Here is a 24,292-nt window from a genome sequence, read left to right on the forward strand (position 1 = left end):
TGTGTGTGTGTGTGTGTGTGTGTGTGTGTGTGTGTGTGTGTGTGTGTGTGTGTGTGATTACGACTGATAAACAGACACACAAATTACTCGGGAGAAAATTCCATGTAAAAAAAAAATCGTGTCATAAAAGGTCAAGTCACACAGACAAAGGTACTACACTACACTATATAATATATCCCCTTCCTCCATCATGACGGGGCATAAAAACTTACAATAACATGACAGGTGAGAGGGAGGAGGAGGAGGAGGATACTGGGTACTTCCTGTCAGGTGTTGAAGGAGGCAGGTTGGCGGTGGAGGGAAGTGGTTATGACTGCACACGTTCCTACCTTCTCCAGCATGACACCTACTTCCTGACCTAAAGTCTCACCTGCCACCCACCCACTCCTTCTTTTTCTTCCTCCTCCTCCTTCTTTCTCCTCCTTCTCATTCTTCCTCCCCATCTTCCTTCTTCTTCCTCCTCCTCCTCCTTCTTCTTCTTCTTTCTCCTCCTCATTCTTCCTCCCCATCTTCCTTCTTCTTCTTCCTCCTCCTCCTCCTTCTTCTTCTTCCTCCTCCTTCTTCTTCTTTCCTCCTCCTCTGCTTCCTCCCCATCCTCCTCCTCATTCTTAACCTCATACTTCTTCTCCTCCCTTTCCTACTTCTCATTCTCACCCTCCTTCTTCTTCTTCCTCCTCCTCCTCCTCATGCTTCCTCCCATCCTCCTCCTCATTCTTAACCTCATACTTCTTCTCCTCCCTTTTCCTACTTCTCATTCTCACCCTCCTTCTTCTTCTTCCTCTCCTCCTCCCCCTTCCTTCTCCTCCTCATGCTTCCTCCTATACCCTGAATAGTGCACCTCAGTATGGTGATCGATGCCCCCCCCCACCATCACACTCATACACGCTCACAATATACAATTAATTATTATTTTTTCCACAAACAACTTTTTTTTATGATTAGACACTAATTTTTAACTGTTGTCTCTACCCAAGTTTATAATGGTGTGTGTGTGTGTGTTTTTTTTTCTTACAATTCCACACACACACACACACACACACACACACACACACACACACACACACACACACACACACAGAAAAAAACAGACGTGTAGCATAAACATCATTAGGAAAAATGAACACACACACACACACACACTCACACACACACACACACACACACACACACACACACACACACACACACACACACATATCCTGTATTACACACAACAAGAGACATTTGTATACACACTTGTTAATAATTGATAACATGCCACGACATACACACAACATACACACGACAGACAGACAGACAGACAGACAGACAGACAGACAGACAGACAGACAGACTGACAGACAGTTAAGGCTGATTTTACTATTTTCCAGTGAACACAAATTAAATATATAGTTGACTGGTTGATTTTGGATGAAACTCCTGGCTGACTGAATGTTGATTGTATGACACTATTATCATCACCATCACACACACACCATCATCATCATCATCATCATCACACCCCTTCACTATCATCACCACCACCACCACACCGCCATCATCACCACAACCATCACCACCACTACCCCACACCATCATCACCACAACCATCACCACCACTACCACTACCACACCATCATCACCACCCCCCTCAACACAACACCCATCACCACTACACCCACCACCATATCCACCACCATCACCACCACTACATTGGTCCTAGTGGTGGTAATGGTACAAGATTATGAAACATTTAATAAAATTCCACGAACAGGACCGTTATATAAACCGTTTTCACGAACACGAACCTAACCTAACCTAACCTGTCGTACTCGTGCTAAATTTAACGATCCTTGGCCCTTTGGTTGTTATGTGTAGGTTAGGTTAGGTTAGGTTAGGTTATAGAATCGGTTAGTTAGGTTAGGTTAGGTTATAGAATCGGTTAGTTAGGTTAGGTTAGGTTAGGTTAGGTTATAGAATCGGTTAGTTAGGTTAGGTTAGGTTAGGTTATAGAATCGGTTAGTTAGGTTAGGTTAGGTTATAGAATCGGTTAGTTAGGTTAGGTTAGGTTAGGTTAGGTTATAGAATCGGTTAGTTAGGTTAGGTTAGGTTAGGTTAGGTTATAGAATCGGTTAGTTAGGTTAGGTTAGGTTATAGAATCGGTTAGTTAGGTTATGTGTAGGTTACAGGAATCGCTAGGCTATGTGCAGGGTTAGGTTGGTTAGGTTAGGTTATAGAATCGGTTGGGGTTAGGGTTAGGTTAGGTTAGGCTAGGTTAGGTTAGGTTAGGTTAGGTTAGGTTAGTTAGGTTAGGTTATGAATCGGTTAGAAGTTAGGGGTTAGGGTTAGCTATAGAATCGGTTAGTTAGGTTAGAAGCTAGGTTAGGTTAGGTTATAGAATCGGTTAGTTAGGTTAGTTAAATAGGTTAGGGTTATAACCGGTTAGTTAGGTTAGGTTAGGAGGAATGGTTAGTTAGGTTATGTGTAGGTTAGGTTATTAGGGTTAGGTTATAGAATCAGTTAAGAAGTTAGGTTAGGTTAGGTTAGGTTAGGTTAGGTTAGGTTAGGTTAGGTTATAGAATCGGTTAGTTAGGTTAGGTTAGGTTATAGAATCGGTTAGTTAGGTTAGGTTAGGTTAGGTTAGGTTATAGAATCGGTTAGTTAGGTTAGGTTAGGTTAGGTTAGGTTATAGAATCGGTTAGTTAGGTTAGGTTAGGTTATAGAATCGGTTAGTTAGGTTATGTGTAGGTTAGGGTTGGTTAGGTTAGGTTATAGAATCGGTTAGTTAGGTTAGGTTAGGTTAGGTTAGGTTAGGTTAGGTTAGGTTAGGTTATAGAATCGGTTAGTTAGGTTAGAGTTTGTTGGTTCGTGTGTGTGTGTCTCCTGATTCTTTTAATAGAAAATAGTGATCTTGATAAATTTTTGTAACTACATTTTGCATAGGCAGGTGTATGTATGTATGTCATGGCGATCTGTGGTGTAGTGGTCAGCGTACTCGGCTCGCAAGCGAACAGACTCGGGTTCGATCCCGGGCAGGGTGAAACTATGGGCAAGTTTCTTTACGCTATTTGCCTCTGTCTACCCAGCAGTAATTGGGGACCTATATGTTAATCAATTTGCGCCTTTATCGGTGTGTCTGTGTCTGTCTGTGTGTCTGTGTCTGTCTGTGTGTCTGTGTCTGTCTGTGTGTCTGTCTGTGTCTGTCTGTGTGTCTGTGTCTGTCTGTGTAAGAATTGAACTAAAATAAGCGAGCCATTTTTACAGTCAGATCAGGTCAGGATTCAGGAGGTATTCCCACACTACAGTTTGGACCATGCGGGTCGACCAAGTGAAAACACCTATTATTTTTATAAGGTAAGATGTGGTGAGGGTGAGGGAGCGTCATGAGGTAGGAATGTGCAGTATGTGTGTGGGGGAGGGGGGAGGACCTCTTCAAAATCTTCCTATTTCTTATACTGCTGAAAACGGACGTACGCTGGTGGTGATGTCAACGTCGGGTATCTCGGTGGGTGTTCGGGTAGAAGGTGTTCGGGTAGATGTTCAGGTGTTCCGGTAGGTGTTGAGGTGTTCCGGTAGATGTCAGTGTGTGTGTGTTTTGTGTGTCTGTGTGTGTGTGTGTGTGTAAACATATCTCTTGGCTGGATCTATAACACGCACACAGCACAGACAATGTTAATGAATATTCTCCGACTTGAGAGAGAGAGAGAGAGAGAGAGAGAGAGAGAGAGAGAGAGAGAGAGAGAGAGAGAGAGAGAGAGAGATTGTCTGTATATGTATGCCCTAGTGTGTAGGAATATTTTTGTTTGCCCGTGTATGTATGTGGGAAATGTATTTAGAAGGTATGCATGTATGTGTGTGTGCGAGTGTATGTATTTTTTTTTGCCCTCGTTTCTATGTATTGTATGTATGTGTGTACGTGCTTGCCATGTGTGTGTGTGTGTGTGTGTGTCGTCGGCTGTCGGAAGCGAATGACAATCAGCATCACCCCGCCCGTGTGTGTGTGTGTGTGTGTGTGTTATCAAGGTCACACGGCTGAAGGTTACAAGTCAATTAATTATACTAACGGGTCTTTGGGGCGCCACTGTAGTATTTTTTTCTCTTCAAATTTTTCTTGTCATGTTACAAAAGAAAAGACAGGTTTGTAGTGTGTGTGTGTGTGTGTGTGTGTGTGTGTGTGTGTGTGTGTGTGTGTGTGTGTGTGACAGCCGCTGGCAGGTAAGTGGAGCTCCCCGCCAGAAATACCCGTTAACGATGACCACTTTCACCTGTAATGTTCTAAGCAACATTTCTTTTTGTCTCAAACTTAAATTTTTTCTGCTGAGACTGACATATGGTGTTAAATACCTCCCTCACTCCTTTCTCTTTTCTTTCTCTCTTTCTGTCTTTCTTATTGTCACTTGGAGCGTTTTGTGTCATTTTCCTCCATACAGAGTTGATTTTATTTTGGAGCTGCAGATTCCACCCCGATTTTTAAAGGCACTAATCCAAATTTAAGATTGGGTCAGATTTTTTGGATTGTGTTTTTCCCGATTTCTACAGACCGAGCGATAGATTGGGAGGACCGATTAGCCAAGCTGGACAGGACTCGGTCACTCCCCGTCTGCAGGCTGGCGTCATTAATTGTGACTATTTTATGTTGGACTTTCACGACGACAGCCGAGGTGTTAGACTCCGCCCCTTCCTCCGTCACACCTCCACCACCTGTGACGCTAACTATCTGTTGGGAGCGTGAAGGAGGGGATGGGGAGTGGGGAATGGAGAGAAATTGGGATGTGAGGAATAATGAAGGAAGAATGGGAGGGAGGGAGTGATGGGTAGTACAGGTGATTAAAGGTATAAATACAGATATATTTTGGGTCAATGGTTCGCTCCCTCCCACTACACTATGACTCGCTCCCTCTCACTACACTATGACGCTGTATCCACCCCAAATGAAATAGAACAGCACACCCTTACCAGACGACGTAGTGATGGTAGGCCTATGTAAGTTCGGACTCGTGACTCAACTTCAGCATGGGGAATGAACTTTTATCCGTGACTGTACTGGTTTGTGTATAGGTATAGGTACAGATAACCCGGTAATTACAGGTGAAGGTACAGGTACAGCTGCAAGTACTGGCACATAAATTATTTGAAAGTAATCCAGTATGTTTGTTACATTAATGTTTTTTTTTTAATTAGTGCCATTGAGGCTCTCTAGACGGGAGGAAACTTTAACTATAAGAACCAATCCACAGCGGCAGCACATCATCACCCCTTCCTATCACAGTAACACGCCTACATGGAAGCTTGGCCAGATGAACGAATATTCGCCTGCCTTCTGCCTGCACTGTCGCTCTTTCGATGTGCCAGTGTTAGAGGATGTAGTTCCAAGGTGTTGACTGTTTTTCTGACGAATGTTTTGTCTTTCCAGGTGAGTGTTGACTGTTGACTGGTTCATAGAGCAACTTGGGGTAAGTACACCACCTATTGTTTACCATTCTTGTTCTTGATGTTCTTCTTGTTATTCTATGTATTCATCCTCAAGTCTTCCTCCATCTCCTCTTTCTACTTCTTTTCCTCCCCATTACCCTTCTCTCCTTTCTTCCCTTACCATAACCCTTCCCTCAGTCCCTCCCTCCCCATCACCCTTCCCTCCTTTACTCCCCCCTCCATCACCCTCCTCTCAGTCCCTCCCTCTCCATCACCCTTCCCTCCTTTACTCCTTCGCCATCACCCTTCCCTCCTTTACTCCCCCCTCCATCACCCTCCTCTCAGTCCCTCCCTCTCCATCACCCTTCCCTCCTTTACTCCTTCGCCATCACCCTTCCCTCCTTTACTCCCCCCTCCATCACCCTCCTCTCAGTCCCTCCCTCCCCATCACCCTTCCCTCCTTTGCTCCTTCGCCATCACCTTTCCCTCCTTTCCTCCTCTCCATACCGCCTTCCTCTTACAGCTCGTTCCTCGCGCCGACGGTAAGAGGTCATCTGGATATAGCGGTCACCCTCCGTCAGTACACACGATAACCCCTCCCCCCGACGGCGACGAGGAACGCTATATAGGTCAAGGTCACCAAGTTGAAGTAGGACCCCGGGGCGCGTTTTTTTCGTTTTTCCTTAAACAAAGGGTGGAGATTGGCCGCCTGGGTCCGGTGCCTGGTGTTTGTTGTATTATTTGGTGAGTCGCACGAGAGAGGATTATATCAGCTAATGGCAGTAGTAGATAAATGTACGCCAACTTTACTGTATTGGTGTTGTTGTTCTGTTAGCTATAGAAATTGGTGCGGAGAGAGAGAGAGAGAGAATATGTTTGTAGTGTGGTAGTTCTGATGATGCTGGAGGTATTCAAGGTAGGGAGAGGGTGATCAGGTACTTTATTATAGTGGTGGTAGTAGTAGTAGTAGTAGTAGGAGGAGGAGGAGGAGGAGGAGGAGGAAAGGGAGGACCGGGTGGTGTGAGAGAAAGAGGGAACCGTGGACTGAACAGACTCCGACCGAGACTGGTGGCGGGTTAGAGGCACGCGGTAGTCTCACCCCAGACAGTGTGTGGTGTGGTGTGTTGTGAGGAGGTTGGTCGACGCGGTACTGATGGTAGCTCGCGTCCTGCCTAGTCTTGATTCTTGTACCTTCACGAACTCCATTTAAAAGACTCGGAACTTATTTGTTTACCTGAAAGAAGAAATTATGTTCTTTTTAATTAATGCTCTCAAGTGATGTGACATTTTGTTTTTGTTTTGTAAATCAAGTGTTCCCCCGTGAGGATAATCCCCCCTCTCCCACTCCATGTTTTGGCTGGATAAATTTAGACATTTATCGGGCGGGAGAGGGATGATGTTGTTGTTTTCAAGTGCGACATAACACACAGCTTTGCCTTCCGTCATGTGTCACGAGGGTGTGTGTGTGGTGGGACTAGTAAGTGGTGCACCGTCATGTGTCACGAGGGTGTGTGTGTGGTGGGACTAGTAAGTGGTGCACCGTCATGTGTCACGAGGGTGTGTGTGTGGTGGGACTAGTAAGTGGTGCACCGTCATGTGTCACGAGGGTGTGTGTGTGGTGGGACTAGTAAGTGGTGCACCGTCATGTGTCACGAGGGTGTGTGTGGTGGGACTAGTAAGTGGTGCACCGTCATGTCACGAGGGTGTGTGTGGGTGGGACTAGTAAGTGGTGCACCGTCATGTGTCACGAGGGTGTGTGGTGGTGGGACTAGTAAGTGGTGCACCGTCATGTGTCACGAGGGTGTGTGTGTGTGGTGGGACTAGTAAGTGGTGCACCGTCATGTGTCACGAGGGTGTGTGTGGTGGGACTAGTAAGTGGTGCACTACTTCAAGTGTCTCACGCCTGTTCTCAGCCTCCAGTGTTACTTAGTGTATACACTTGTGTTTTGTGTATATCAGTATGACTTGTGTGTTGTGCACTGGAGTATATATTTTAAGTGTATGTGTTGAAGAAAACATGGAGTGTATAATACTTGGAATACACTGGACTCTTTTAACTAACCCCATATTATTGTTATTATTTGTTATGGTATTAGGTATATGACTGTATGTATGGATAAACGGCATCACTTGGCATCACCGGACTGAAGACTGCCTGGGTGCAAAAGAGAGATAAGAGGCGTTTTAGTTAGTTAGACCACTGTGGTAGGTAGGTGGGTGTGGTGTGTTGGCACGTACGATACCAGGCAGCCCATACATACACCCAACCATTATCTTATCACTTGTTTGTCTCTGCAGTCTATGATATGAAACTTGCCTTAGTGACTGTTTTAGATGATGGGAATTACTGTATCTCGTTCCGCTCCTTATTCACAACTGCTATATCGAGACCATTTTTTTGTACCTGTTTTCTTCACAACCACTATAATTACCTGTAATTTAAATCATGGTCTTGTTTTGATGATTTAGATACCTGTACCTGATTTGGTTCACCTGAAGATTAGCCACTCAATGTTTATTTCACCTTAATAGTAATCACCCAAACTCTACCCAACATACAATAACCTAACCTAACTCTACCTAACATACGGTAACCTAACCTAACCTAACAATGGCTAACTTACGATAACCTAACGTAACACTGGCTAACATACAATAACCTAACCTAACACTGGCTAGCATAAGATAACTCCCCTCCCTCTCCCTCTCGTCAGGTAGCGTTAAGGTGTGTCATCTGTATAATCATCAGGTGATATAAGCTTGGAGAGGCTTATCTTCAGGTGATCCGTTTATACTAAATATATTTTTATCTTCAGTGGGTAAGATCTGAGCATAATTTACTCGTGTTTGGTGTGTGTGTGTTGGGGGGGGGGTGGTGTTATTTTTGTCGACTTTTATTGACTTTTGGTGATTTATTGTTATTGTCGACTTTTGTTATTTATTGTTATTGTCGACTTTTATTGACTTTTGGGGATTTATTGTTATTGTCGACTTATATTAACTTTTGGTGATTTTGTTAATGTTTTTGTCGACTTTTATTGACTTGGTGATTTATTGTTGATTTTTATTAACTTTTGGTGATTTTGTTAGTGTGTGTGGTCTTTCCTGGTTATTTTTTTTATAAATTTACCACACACACACACACACACACACACACACACACACACACACACACACACACACACACTACATACACACACACTACATACAAACACACACACACACACACACACACACACACACACACTACATACACACACACACACTACATACAAACACACACACACACACACTGGCTCTCCTTCAGAACCTGTCCCTGTGCTGCCGTCCCACACTCTTGCCCCCCCTCCCCACACACACTCAATAATATGTTCCAATAACAGTACTTGATGTTGTGTGAGGATAATGATGTTTGATGGTAATGTTCTGTGATGTTTGATGGTGATGTTCTGTGATGTTTGATGGTGATGTTCTGTGATGTTTGATGGTGATGTTCTGTGATGTTTGATGGTGATGTTCTGTGATGTTTGATGGTGATGTTCTGTGATGTTTGATGGTGATGTTCTGTGGTGTTTGATGGTGATGTTCTGTGATGTTTGATGGTGATGTTCTGTGGTGTTTGATGGTGATGTTCTGTGGTGTTTGATGGTGATGTTCTGTGATGTTTGATGGTGATGTTCTGTGGTGTTTGATGGTGATGTTCTGTGAGAGTTAAATCTGTGTGTTAGTGGTGATCTGGGAGGCTGATGTGTGATGGTGGTGGTGTGTGGGTGTAGGTGTGTTGTGGGTGTGTTGTGTGGGTGTAGGTGTGTTGTGTGGGTGTTGTGTGGGTGTGGGGTGTGTTGTGTGGGTGGGTGTGTGGGTGTGAGTGTGTTGTGTGGGTGTGTTGTGTGGGTGTGGGTGTGTTGTGTGGGTGTGGGTGTGCTTTTAGCCATGGGTGTGGGTGTGTGGGTGTGGGTGTGTGGGTGTAGGTGTGGGTGTGTTGTGTGGGTGTACAGGTGTGTGTGGGTGTGGGTGTGTTGTGGGTGTGGGTGTGGGTGTGGGGTGTGTTGTGGGGTGTAGGTGTGTTGTGGGTGTGGGTGTGTTGTGTGGGTGTGGGTGTGTGGTAGGTGCCGGTGTGTTGTGTGGGTGTAGGTGTGTGGGTGTGGTGTGTTGTGTAGGTGTAGGTGTGTTGTGTGGGTGTGGGTGTGTTGTGTGGGTGTGGGTGTGTTGTGTGGGTGTGGGTGTGTTGTGTGGGTGTAGAATGTGTGGGTGTGGGTGTGTTGTGTAGGTGTGCAGGTGTGTTGTGGAGTGTAGGTGTGTTGTGTGGGTGTGATGTGCTGTGTGGGTGTGGGTGTGTGCTGTGTGTGGGTGTAGGTGTGTGTGTTGTTGTGTGGGTGTGGGGTGTGTTGTGTGGGTGTAGGTGTGTTGTGTGGGTGTGCGGTGTGTTGTGGGTGTGGGTGTGTTGTGTGGTGTGTTGTGTGTGTAGTTGTGTTGTGTGTGTGGGTGTTTGTGTGTGTAGAGGTGTGTGTTTGGGTGTGGGTGTGTGTTGTGGGTGTAGGTGTGTTGTGTGGGTGTGGGTTGTGTTGTGTGGGTGTAGGTGTGTGGGTGTTTTGTGTGTTGTGTAGGTATACTGTAGCCCCCCACACCTAAGGAACTTTTAACTGGGAGATTTTAAAACTTTCCCTAACTAGGTGTAAGATTGCTATCGTAACAAGCTACGCCACCCAATTTGCCACCTTAACTACCAGACAGACAGACAGACAAACAAACAAACACCATTAACAATTACATTAATGGCTTATTAATACACATACAGCAGCTGTTTACACGTATTTAATGGCGCCTTTAATTGGGCTTGTGCCAGGAAGAGGAATTGGAGTGTGTTGTGTGGGGGTGATGGAGGGGGGGTGGGGAGGTAGTGTGGGGGTGATGGAGGGGGTGTGGGGGAGGTGGTGTGGGGTGTGGGGGGGGAGGTGGTGTGGGGGTGATGGAGGGGGGTGTGGGGGGAGGTGGTGGGGGTGGGGGTGTTAAGTGGGCTATTTACCCAAGTTCCTCTGAGGTCGTGTCACCATCCATGAGGGGACTTGCTGGGCGAGGTGGTGTAATGAGGAGGTGTGGGTGGGGAGGTGCAGGAGAAGATGATGGTGAAAGCGGGGTGCAGGAGATGGTGAGAGGAGGTGCAAAACGAGATAAGGCGAGTGAAAGGAGGTGTCATTGTGATGGTGGTGATGTTGATGTTAGTAGTGATAGTGGGTGGTGGTGAAGTGATGGTCGTCACGATAGTAGTGTTGGTGGTAGTGATGTTAATAGTGGTGGTGGTGGTAGTGAATAGTGATATATATAATGGTGGTAGTGATGGTGGTGATAGTGATGTTGATAGTGGTGGTGGTGGTGGTGATAGTGATGATGATAGTGGTGGTGGTGGTGGTGGTGGTAGTAATACAGCAACACAGACTACATTGTTATCCTCCCCTCTCCCCTCCCCAGTGATGTGTCCCCGTCACCCCCTCCCCCCCTCTCTTTTTCCTCCCCTCCCCACCCACCACCATAAACCACACACACACACACACACACACACACTGTGCTCTCGTCAGCCAACACCACTTATCTAACAGCCTCCTCCTCGTCGCCCCTCCCCCTCCTCCTCGTCGCCCCCTTCCCCCCCCCTCCCCCCTCCCACGATGTGTTGTATTATTGCGTAATGTCGGTGTAAACTGGCTTCTTTATGAGGCACCATTGAGGGCACAGTGTTGTCAGATGCCAGAGAGAACATTTAGAACACAGTGTTGTCAGATGCCAGAGAGAACATTTAGAATACGGTGTTGCTCTGATGCCAGGAGAAATAGAACACGGTGTTGTCAGATGCCAGAGAGAACATTTTAGAAATATATGGTGTTGTCAGATGCCGAGAGAGAACATTTAGAACACGGTGTTGTCAGATGCCAGAGAGAACATTTAGAACACGGTGTTGTCAGATGCCAGAGAGAACATTTAGAACACGGTGTTGTCAGATGCCAGAGAGAACATTTAGAACACGGTGTTGTCAGATGCCAGAGAGAACATTTAGAACACAGTGTTGTCAGATGCCAGAGAGAACATTTAGAACACAGTGTTGTCAGATGCCAGAGAGAACATTTAGAACACAGTGTTGTCAGATGCCAGAGAGAACATTTAGAACACGGTGTTGTCAGATGCCAGAGAGAACATTTAGAACACGGTGTTGTCAGATGCCAGAGAGAACATTTAGAACACGGTGTTGTCAGATGCCAGAGAGAACATTAAGAACACGGTGTTGTCAGATGCCAGAGAGAACATTTTGAACACGGTGTTGTCAGATGCCAGAGAGAACATTTAGAACACAGTGTTGTCAGATGCCAGAGAGAACATTTAGGTATCTTTATCTTATGAATTTCAAAATGAACACCGCGATTCCTATTAGTCTCGGTAGGGTTGTCAAAATCCTTCGCCCGTTGTGTCATATTGTTGAATGCAAATATGTAGGAGACAGGGGAAGGATGGGGGGGGGGGGGTGACCACATTATGACGTGGAGACAATAACGGGGGTAAGAATGTTAGTACTGGGAAGATGGTGAATGTGTGTCAAATGTTAGTGCCTTTTAAAGTAACGATACTAAGATAATCCGTTAGAATGTTACAGACAGATAGACGTGTTATGTTATGTCACAGATTGATAGTCGTGTTATACAGTAATATGTTATCACTTAAGCAACACCAAGGATAAACACACGTGGATGTTATAGATAGACACGTGTTATAATGTCACGCCTGAGACTACGTGACACCTAGATAACACGTGAAGATACATGTTATAAATACGTGTTATAAATGCTATACAGTATCACGTTACGTAACACTGAGGCTGACACTGTAACACAACACAACAAAGGAACACACAGACTGAGGGGGGGATACAGTGTTACTTTATCCAGAAGGGAACATTGTATAGTGTCAGTTGTCACATTACTACTACTACTACTTCCTGTACCCCCACTGATAATAATGAATAACAACAACAATCATAAAAGAGCAGTCAGCAACTTTTTACTTCGTTTCTGTGAACCATGACACTAATAATAATGATAATAATATATAATGATGATGATAATAATAACAGAGAGATTCATTGTACCTAAAAACTGTCCGCCACTTGTTACTTCAAGGTCTGCTCTTCAGTGTCGTAACCCTGACAAAGGACGCCTTAGCCTTTAGCACAGTACAAACAGTATTCGCAGCTGCTGGTGATGGCTAGATATCATACGGTCACTGTGACATAGTTATAGCACAAATATTTGATTAGTGTGATAATAATAATTGGGTTTACTTGTAGACGCGGAAGAACCTCTATCCATTGGGTGGTTTCTGTGTGTAGTCCCCCTTCACTGGTGCGTTTACAGGGGCTCGCCAGGTTTTATACAGTGTGGCAACCCTGTTTTTGTTTACATTCGACAGAAGGAAACTCGTAATTGTAAACATAATAATATGGAATCAAAGTAAAAGCCATATTAAAACAAATATCTCAAGTGTAATGATTTGTGGAATGTTTATATGACGAGTCCCTGTAAACGCACTAGTGGAGAGTGTACATCGTCGTGTTTGGTGTGTTCTTGTGTCCTCAGTTACGGGTAGAAGGATACTGTCTACTAAGCTGAGTGATTGTGGCAGACTTGACCGTGAGAGCCGTAATCTGGCCAGTGATGATGTCATAGTCCGTTCTTGTGGTGACGGCCCGACCAGCAGCTGTGGTAAGGAGCCCCTCCCACACCACCACCCCAAGGACGCCTCTGTGTGGGTGTGGCGCTCCAAATACTATTATTATTGCTATTACTTGCAGAGTTATAATAGTAGTGTTAAAATAGAGTTTTTATGTCAGAAATACAGACGTTTAAATCACAGACGCAAAACAACGTAAGAAATTAAATACAGTTTATGGTAGTAACGGAGCTAGACTTTATGACACCCTTATACCAAGTGACCCTCAAGCACTGCCCCCTTGCAACTGATATCACAGACCCCCCCCCCCCACCACACAGAGCAATAGAAAGCCATAACAGTAAGCCAGGATAAGGGAGCAGGGAGCTTGTTCTACCACTCCCTGTGAATCGTGGCGAACAAGACCACCTCAACTCTGCCTCGGTGTAACAATCAGCGTGTTGTTCGACCGTCTCCCTTTTTGTATTAAACTGAAGGTTGAGCGTCTCGTAAACACATCCAGCCATTATACATTGTTGTCAGCACAGATCAAGGGGGAGCTTGTCCTCAGGAGCATCAAGGATCCACTTAAACACTTCGTTGTGACACATCCTCAGCTTATTCAGTGGTCGCTACTCGGTAATTTGACCAAAGTAAACCACAGCAGGTTTATAAGACTCCCAACTAAGTGTATTTCCTCAGCAAGAACTAGTGGGTTACCTGACGATTAGACACCCCAGCTTATGATTAACCTCCCTAATGCTAACTTGGGGGAGGGTGTGAGTTAGGTTAGCGTTAGGATGGTTATTCTTTTGGTGAAGTAACCTGAGAGGTGCTTAATCTTCAGGTGATTCAAAGTGGCCTAATTGCACTGACTTCCCCCAAACTACTGTATTACTTAAACCTTCACTATCATCTCTGTTCGTCGTGCTGTACTGTGACCCAGGTAGATAAAGTTTGATAGATTTATATGCTTAAGCTTTCTGGGGGTCGAGGAGGATAGGAATACAACGTGATTTTTATAGATTACGTCGTGCTGAGTGCCACAAATAATACAATAATTCACGGTTTAGTTCAACTGGTTCATGGTGGGAGGGGCGAGAGGAGAGGGACAGTCAGTTGGTAGTTTCTAGTTTCATGTCTTTGTATAACAGGTGATGGATACTTAACAGCCACACTCCTCCTTGTTTCACCTGGTGTTTAATTGATCAGTGTAAGAACTGTTAAGGTGCACTGGGATGGGGTGTGTGTGGGGTGATAGTGTTACACCTTGATGAGTCCCTCGTGAAGATTTGGTCTAAGTTTACCCATTATAGTGTTAAACCAATACATAATTAAACCTCCTTTGAGTATCCTGAAGAAAACAAAAATATCTCGAGGGGTTTATAAGATAATTTAACGCCGTTGTGTATATGATTCTGTAAGTTAGTCCAGTGATTAGCTCTGTCTTGCGTCTTCGTGTGGCGTGAGAAACAGCAGTGGTGTGTGTGTGTGTGTGTGTGTTGTCAGTAAGTCAGAGGGTATTCAAGCCCACCTCTTTATATCTCTGGGTAGTTAATTAATGCTTTAAAAAGTTATGTTAGAATTGTAAAAGGGAATTAATGTATCTTATCGCTATCAGTGACATTCTTGGTTTGATCCGTGACGATTCAAAAGTAAATCCACAACTTCCTTTTGTAGCCAGGAATACACATTATAGTAGACCTTGACCTTGTGATACCTCCCTATCCCTTTACTCTCCCTTCCTCTCCCTTTATTATACCTTCCTCCCTTTACAATTTCTTCTTTTCTCTTCTCCCTTCCTCCCTGACACTTCCAATCTCCTCCCTCCACCTCTACCCTCCTTCACACATACCCCTGACAGCACCCCGAGTCTTCACCTCCCTCCCTCACCTTTCTTCCGACACATTTTTGACAGTTCCATTTCCCTCCCTTCAACTTACCTCCTTCTCTCCTTCTCCCTCTCTCCCCTTGACACCCTTTGCGGCCCCTCCCTCCCTGACCCCCTCCCCCTCCTCTCTCCCTCACCCCTCCTCGACTGTCATCTCCTAATTCCCCTCATTTACTCCCTCGGTCAAGTTCTTGTTGCTCCACAACCTCTGCTCCCTCCTCCTCCTCCTGCTGCTGCCTCTGGTTTTTCTTCTGTTCTAGTGTTCATTAGGGGGTGTTCCTCATGGTATATTGTTCCTCGTGGTGTAGTGTTCTTCATGGTGTGGTGTTCTTCAAGGTATAGTGTTTTTCAAGGTATAGTGTTCTTCAAAGTATAATGTTTTTCATGATATAGTGTTCTTCAAAATATAATGTTTTTTCATGATATAGTGTTCTTCAAGGTATAGTGTTCTTCAAAGTATAATATTTTTCAGTTCTTCAAGGTATAGTGTTCTTCAAATTATAATGTTTTTCAAGATATAGTGTTTCAAGATATAGTGTTCTTCAAGGTATAGTGTTCTTCAAGGTATAGTGTTCTTCAAGGCCTCGTAGTCCTATCCAGAATTACCCTCTGCATTTTACCTTAACCAGACAATAGCGGGAGGAGGTGTGTGTGTACAGAATTACTACACCTTAGAATCCCCTTAACGTTAATATTATCATCTCACATAAACTGGTTGTACTGTATGTCAATCTGTTGGGTGATAGATGTTTGTATTTAGCCTTTAAGTAAACTTGTTAACTGCATCGGATTACCTAACCCTAAATGTGCTTTTGTCTTCTGTTGCTAAGAGGTAATATTGAGCTTGGTGAGTCTGGACCCAATAGGTGTAGAGTAGACGAAAGATAAGGTTGTCTGCCATACTCGAGAACTTGCTGTCTGAGGATTCGGTTTCAGATTAAATGAGTTCGAATCCTACTCGATGTCTATTTCTTTCGCTTTACTTTCGACTCTTTCTTTAACTCTCTTTTTCCTTTTTTTTTTTTCATTCTCTCCATTTTTTTTCTTTATTTTCTGCCCCCATTTTTGCTACTTTCTGACATTTTTCATATTTTATTTTTGCCCTTTCTCTCTCACTTCCTTTCTGTCCCATTTCTCTAATTTCTCTCCCATTTCTCAATTTCTGCCCCATTTCCCCACTTTCTGCCCCATTTCTTTTTCTGCCCCATTTATCTCTCCTTTCTGTCCCATTTTTCTCATTTTCGCTCTATTCATATTTTTTTTCCACTTTTAATAAGTTAACACGTTCAAGACACACACACACACACACACACACACACACACACACACACACACACACACACACACACACACACACACACACACACACACACACACACAATGTATACAGGTCACCGATCTTCCATAATGACAAGCTGGAGATAAAGATACCACCGCAGATTTCCTACTAACACCTTAACCTAACCTAACCTAGTAACCTAATCTAATCTGTCCTATCCTACTCTAGCATAACCTAACCTAAATTAACCTAACCTAACACCTTAACCTAACCTAGTAACCTAATCTAATCTGTCCTATCCTACTCTAGCATAACCTAACCTAAATTAACCTAACCTAACACCTTAACCTAACCTAACCTTGTAACCTAATCTAATCTGTCCTATCCTAGTCTAGCATAACCTAACCTAAGTTAACCTAATCTAACCCCTTAACCTAACCTAACCTAGTAACCTAATCTAATCTGTCCTATCCTACTCTAGCATGACCTAACCTAAATTAACCTAACCTAACCTAACACCTTAACCTAACCTAACCTAGTAACCTAATCTAATCTGTCCTATCCTACTCTAGCATAACCTAACCTAAATTAACCTAATCTAACCTAACCTAGTAACCTAATCTAATCTGTCCTATCCTACTCTAGCATAACCTAACCTAAATTAACCCAATCTAACCTAACCTGCAGAGAGAGGGTTAACGATAAGAGAGGCGATGCGACTCGAGTGATATATCAGCTGTGTTTATCGTGGGACGTTGCTAGTGGGGAGAGTAACAACGATGTCTTGAGGTGACCTAACCTAACCTCACCTTAGCTATATTAACCTAACCTAACCTACCCTAGCCTAACCTACCCTACCCTACCCTAGCTTAACCTAATCTAACCTACCCTAACCTAATCTAACCTAACTTAATCTATCATATCCTAACCTAACCCAACCTAACCTACCCTAGCCTAACCTACCCTACCCTACCCTAGCTTAACCTAATCTAACCTACCCTAACCTAATCTAACCTAACTTAATCTATCATATCCTAACCTAACCCAACCCAATGTTACTCCTACTACATTATAGGTAGTTAAGAGTGAGTGGGTGGAGAGGGGGGGGGGGGCCTTTTGTGTACGTTTTCAATCCCCATGTACGTTTCTATTATTATATCCTTAGTGTGTACGTCTCCAGTGCGCCATGTGTAAGTTTCGAAACCCTTTATAAACGTTTCTTCTTCCGTGGTGTACGTTTCTTTCCGGTGTTTGGTGTACATGACTGTGGTGGTGTGTGTGTGTGACCCAGAGACGTAAACACGTTCAACTTCTTCCCTCTGACTTAACCCTACCCGGAGGACGTGAGGGTAGTGTCGGTACTTGCTTTTACGTCCGTTCGTCCGTCCGTGATTATGTCCGTTCCGTTCTTCCGTCCGTGATTATGTCCGTTCCATCCTTCCGTTAGCTTGTCCGTCCGTGATTCTGTCCATTTCATTCCTCCGTTTGCCCGTCCGTGATTCTGTCCGTTCCATCCCTCAGTTCGCTCGTCCGTGGTAGTTATTGACTGATTGAATGATCTTTGGTGATACATGTGACTTGTTATCAATTATTGAAAGCGTCTCTTGTTTACATCCGACGGAGGTAAAACGTATTAGGATTTTGTTGATAGAATTGTTACTGGATTATTGCTGACAGATAATGTACGATTGTGGTGGTTGGTGGTGGTGATAGTGGTTACGATGGTGGTGGTGATAGTGGTTAAAATGGTGGTGGTGGTGGAGGGGCAGCGTGACACACACACACACACACACACACACACACACACAGACGAGAGGAAGAGACTATTTGTAGTGAGGGAGGGAGTGAGGGACCCGCCTAGTCTATCCTATCTACCCCCCACCACCCCTTCCCCACCCTCCTTCTCCCCCACCCCTCCTTCCCCATTCCCTTCCTCCCTTCATGAATATTTTGATCCAGATTATAACCGTGTTGGTTGGTGGTGTTAGCCCTGGGAGTGGAGGTCTGCTATCACTACTACTACCACATCATTCTTACTTACCACCACCACCACCACCAATTAATTAACTACTACCACTACCACTACCACCACTACTTACCACACAATACCACTCCCCACCAACAACAATTTTAGTACCACTGCTTCTACCACAACCACAACCACCACCACTAGTATCCTGTTGCTTTGCTATTGTTGGTTGACAATACTTGATTTTTATAGTATTATGTTGATTAACATCTATTCTCTCTCTCCCTTTTCACCTACCGTATCATTTCCTAGCAGTAATAAGGCTCATTACGATTTAATTGCTGTGGGAATGATGTTAAGGTGACGTATACAGTAATTTCTTAAGGGGGGTGGGGGGGAAGGAGCGTCTTTTGTTTGGACTTAAGAACACGACGTTAGCAGCAGTAACACGGAACTCAAAAAGTCCTAACAAGTCCACATCACGGTAAGAGAAGTATCTTTAATCTCTCGAGTCCAAGTTGAGTCGGATTGTGGTTATTTATTTCCTGTCAAGTCCAGTTTAAGTCCCTTCGAAGTCCTGTCACGGGTTGATAAAGTCCTGATAGGCCTAACTCTCCCCAGCTTTATGGGAGTCCTGTTAAGTCCGCCAGAGTCCAATGTACGCGTCTAAGTCCAATGCCAACTACGAGGAAACATTGGGGTGTGGGTGAACGTGGGTATTATGGGCGGGTTGTGGGCGTATGGGTGCACAGTGGTTGTGGTGGTGGGCGTGGCTGGGGATCATTTCTGCGGTTGTACGGTGTGGGTGACGGCTCGCTCACCTTAATTCCCGGCTCAGGTTGGAGGCTGAGGTGAGGAGTTGTAGGGATGAGTGAGGGGTGAGAGGGAGGCGAAAGGGACAGTTGTGAGAGGGATGGATAAAGGGTGAGGGGGAAAGCAAGAGGATGGTGAGAGGGGAAGGGTGAGGGGAGGAGCAAAGTCAGGGAGAGAAGTGGAAGGGTAAGTGAACCAGAGGGAGAGAAGGGGGGGGAGGGAAGGAGATTGAGGAAGCAGAAGATTCAGGAGGAGGAGGGAGTGCCGTGGCTGAAGGGTCCTCTACGCCCCTTCAGGCCCCAGGTTCTGTCCGCCCCTGCAGGCGAGGGTCAAGAGGAAGGGAGATTGAGCAGACTGTGAATTCACACACACACACACACACACATAAGATTAAGATAGACGTGTACCCTAGTGTATAGAGACACGTGTCAGCACATGTGGCGGAGAGGTGGCCAATGTGGCCCCTGATGGCACAGGACTTTGGTGTGTGCAGTGGCCGTGACGGTTGACCTCCCATTTAATACACACACACACACACACACACACACACTGTTAACAATCTCCGCTCTGCCGAGTTATATATTTTACAAGAATTGGCAGGAGGTACAAGCACTGGCCAGTGCTGGGCCTCAAACATTGACGACTCATCTGGACCCGGCCTGGCGCATCACACACACACACACACAGGGGATAGGTATAAGGGATCACTTGAAGATTATCCCCTCACAACTTATCTCGCCAGGTAATAAAACGCCTTAACGCTCGTGGGGGGGATTAGGATAAGTCAGATTATGATAGGTTTTGTTATGTTAAGGTTAGGGTGGGTAGTGGTTGGGTTATGTTAGGGTTGGTTATCATCAGGTTAAATAAAGCTTGGGGGCTAATTTTCAGGTAATCTAGTATACACCTCCCCCCCCTCTTCCTTTTCCCTCTCTCTCCTTCCTCTCCTCCCTTCCCTCTCTTCTTTTTTTGAAATATTTGTGTGAATTATCAATGTGGTTTTAACTCCGTATACTAATAACAGTATACCCACATGTCTTTAAGTATTATTATCACCAAAGATTCGTCTCGAGGGAGTGTGTCAGGAGAACATCAGCTGAATACGATAAACATCTGCCTGTCTGTCTGTCTGTCTGTCTGTAAACGCCAGGTAGTTAGAGGAGGATCATCTTACAGGAGTTGTACCGAGGAAGTGTGTCAGGAGAACTGTGCCACCAGCTGATCCATGGTAGACGTGTGTGTGTGTGTGTGTGTGTGTGTGTGTGTGTGTGTGTGTGTGTGTGTGTGTGTGTGTAATGTAAACACTACCAGGTAGATGTAGGTATTTATAGTAAGTGTGTGTGTGTGTGTGTGTGTGTGTGTGTGTGTGTGTGTGTGTGTGTGTGTGTGTAATGTAAACACCACCAGTAGATGTATTTATATAGGTAAGTGTGTGTGTGTGTGTGTGTGTGTGTGTGTGTGTGTGTGTGTGTGTGTGTGTGTGTGTGTGTGTGTGTGTGTTGCTATGCCATCATCAGATCATAATAAAAGATTCAGTATCTGTTGCGAGGATAAACAGAACTGGTTGTGTTGTGTTGTGTTGCAGTAAAGAAGCTGTGTGAAGTCTCTCTCTCTCTCTCCGTCTGAGATTAAAGGTCAACAGATGGCGATTCCCTTAACTTCTAGAGAGTGATGCTGTTAAGTCTTTCACGAGTGTGCACGAGGGACGAGTAATGGCAGGTGTGGTTGTCTGGGAGCCAAGAGCAGCAGGTACTGAGCCAGCCTCCTGCTACCTGGTGGTTTTCTTAGAGTGCACACCATATGCACAGTAGTCTCAGTTTTAAAGGTAGTAATGAAAAACTAGATTTATTGTTCTCATTATACATTTTCATGGTTTAGGAATGTTTGTTTTGAAAGCGGTGGCAGTAATCTCCCAAGACTCGGGGTATCTTATCGTGAGGTCAGCATTGACGTATGATGAGAATACAGGAGGAGGTCTGGGGTGTCAAGATGTAGCCTGAACGACTCCCCAGAGAAGAGGTGCTCACCACCACCCGTCGACAGATATATGACGGTGCTGCAAGTGTGCTGCTGCCGAGGGGTTATGGTGGTGTTACTGGTGGTGATGGTGATGATAGTACTGCTGGTAATGATGATAATTATGGCATTAATTATGCTGTTACTGGTGGTGGTAGTGATGCTGGTGACGGCACAGCGGATGGTGGTGGTACGGGTTGGGGAGGTGGGGGTGGCTGTGGGAAGACCGGGCCTACGCGTCACAACCCATCTGGAAGGTAACGCTCGTGGTTGCCGGATATCCGGGGACCTCCTTCACTCACCGCCCACCCACCCAGGCACGGGCAGAGGTGTGCCGCACCTGGAGCTTTAAAGGGAGGGTGAGACAGCCTGGGAAAGGGGGGGGGGTTACTTAGGGAATGAAGGTCGTAAAAAGGGGAGCAGGGGAGAGTGGGATAGTTTAAGGTAGATGAGAGAGAGGAAGATAGAGTGAGAATTTTGGGAGATAAAGGAAGGAAGGGAGGAACATTGACAGCCTGGAGAGGGAGGAGGTAGTGGTCAACTGGATCATGTGGTGGCAGTAGTAGTGGGCGCCCGTGACCACGTTTACAGGAGGTCATGACCTTGCCTCTCTTCCATCCCTTATTGCTGCCACCTCCCTCCCTCCCTCTTACCCCTATCATCCCCTAACTCCCTCACCTCCCTGGCTCTCTCACCACTCTCTTTCCACCACCACCCAGCAAGGAGTTGGTGGTATGGGTAGCGAGGGAGGTGTGTCGAAATCGTACTCAGTGACATGCCCTCCTCCTCCCCCTCCTCCACTTCCTCAACGGTACATTCCCACCATCACACACACACACACACACACACACACACACACACACACACACACACACACACACACACACACACACACACACACACACACACACACACACACACACAGAGCGCCTGTCAGCTGGGCTTTGATTGCACGGAGCGCGTGACGTCATGTTTTTTTAAGCAGGCTGCAATCAAGGCAAATTTATCCTGATCAAGTTCATCTGATATGATCTAACCACACACACACACACACACACACACACACACACACACACACACACACACACACACACACACACCCACACCCACACCCACCACCCACCCACCTCCACCCACTCCACCCACCCACCCACCCCACAGGCCAAAACGGTCCAGTGACACCTAAATGAACTTTTAAATGGAAATATAGATGGAGTGCCGATCAAGTGTCATGTCCGGGGGGTCCTGCAGGCGACTTTCACCACAACAACACTCAAATGTCAACAAACTGGAGTTTTTTAGGACAGGTCTTGTATCTGGCCTGCACGTCACACGGGCCCCAGGGACTAATAGGCTCCGGTCCTAATGGGTCCTAATTCTAATAGGGTTTATTCTTAATAGGCGTAATAGACCCCAGTCCAGTCGTAATCTGTTGTTGCTCTTGCTTTAAACTTCATTATTATTATCATCATCATCATCATCATCATCATCATTATTATTAGTATTAATATTAGTATTATTCAGTTAACATAAGAACTTAAGAATGGAGGAAACTGCAGCGGGCCTATTAGTCCATACTGGGCAGTCCCATTTACACCCAACCCCTATTGCTCATATATCCATCCAACCTATGTTTGAAGCTATCCAGGGTATTCCAGTTAATGGTGATATTTGGTAACTTGTTCCACTCGTCCAGTACTGTATTTCCAAACCAATCCGAGCAGGATAGGACTCGGAGCAACGGATTTAAGTTGGATAAGTTTAGGTTTAGGAGGGAGATAGGAAGGAACTGATTCACAAATAGGGTGGTGGACGAGTGGAAATAGCTTAGCAACTCTGTGGAAAGTGCTGGAACGCTGGAAAATTTTAAAAGGAGGCTAGATAGATTCATGGATGATAGAGAGTGGTAGTAACTCTCGACAGGAGCTGCCATGCACAGGCTAACCGGCCTATTGCAGACTCCTTATTTTCTTATGTTCTTATGTTCAATGGAATGGAATACAGTACGTGGGTGGACATGTGGAACAGAGTGACAGTGTGGGTTGACGTGTGAGCATATACTTAAAAGTGGTGACCCAGATGACCCGTATCGCTCGTGACCGTGACGGATGGGGGGAGTGAAGTGGTCCCTCCACCTCACCCTCCTTCCCTCCCTCATTCCCTTCACGTCACACTCCCTCGCCCCCTCACGACGTCAACCCACTCTCACTCTGGTCACTGCCCCCCCCCAGTTTCAGGACGCGTGGTGTGAGCTTTAACACACTGCTTAAATTATCTCTCTCTCTCTCTCTCTCTAAATCCATTTATTTTATCTCTTACATACATACATACATACATACATACATACACACATACATACACACATACATACACACACCGCCTTACCGTATCTGGTGGTGACCCTCAAACACAGTGTACAGTACAGTCAAGGTAAACCTGGTTCTCACGGGCCGGTCGGTCTTGAGGCATTAATGGCACCCCACCTCACTCCCACCCCACCTCAGCCCCACCCCACCTCACCCCACCTCACTCCTACAGTTTCTCCTCAGTGACCACTTTCTCACCACAGGTTAGGTTAGGTTAAGTTTGGTTAGGTCAGGCTAGGGTGTTTAATCATCAGGTGAAATAAGTTGGGGTGCCTAATCTTCACGTGATCCTTTTTTGTGTGTGTTAATTTTACCCCAAGTGAACTAAGTTGGATGCATTCTTAGAACTTAATCACTCTCTGTCTCTCGCAGTTAGGGAGACTTTCTCTCTGCACCAACTTTCATGTAATTTTTTTCTTCATTGCCGTGTTGTTAGAAAGTGTAAAGTGGTCGATCTAGTAATGATTTCGGGACTTAGAAACCTTCCATATCAGGATAGGTTCAAGAAACTTAACTTGCATTCCCTAGAAAGACGAAGAGTGTGGGGAGATATGATAGAAGTATTTAAGTGGGTGAAAGGAATCAATAAAGGGAATATAGATAAAGCTCTTATAATATCCGAGCAGGATAGGACTCGGAGCAACGGATTCAAGTTGGATAAGTTTCTTTTAGGAGGGAGATAGGAAGGAACTGGTTCACAAATAGAGTGGTTGACGAATGGAACAAGCTTAGCAACTTTGTAGTAAGTGCTGGAACGCTGGAAAGTTTCAAAAGGAGTCTGGATAGATTCATGGATGATAGAGAGTTGTAGTAACTCTCGACAGGAGCTGCCATGCACAGGCCAACCGGCCTATTGTGATTGTTATAAAGATATT

General features: G+C 45.2%; 1 protein-coding gene across 3 annotated transcripts in view; it reads left to right on the forward strand.

Moving 5' to 3' along the window:
* The first annotated feature begins 6,430 nt into the window (after window positions 1-6,430).
* The window catches only part of LOC121861480 (rap guanine nucleotide exchange factor 1-like), a 154,927-nt gene continuing 137,065 nt past the window's right edge, over window positions 6,431-24,292 (forward strand). Inside the window, exons 1-2 of one of the 3 annotated variants that reach the window (XM_042359265.1) lie at window positions 9,531-9,547; window positions 21,004-21,009. The gene's annotated coding sequence lies outside the window, so the exon portion shown is untranslated. Of the gene's footprint in view, window positions 6,548-9,530; window positions 9,548-21,003; window positions 21,010-24,292 lie in introns of those variants that run through there. The other 2 variants (XM_042359264.1, XM_042359263.1) reach the window with 2 other exon arrangements.

Source organism: Homarus americanus, unplaced genomic scaffold (genome assembly GCF_018991925.1).
Source record: "Homarus americanus isolate GMGI-L3 unplaced genomic scaffold, GMGI_Hamer_2.0 scaffold24260, whole genome shotgun sequence".
NCBI classification, from domain to species: Eukaryota; Metazoa; Arthropoda; class Malacostraca; order Decapoda; family Nephropidae; genus Homarus; species Homarus americanus.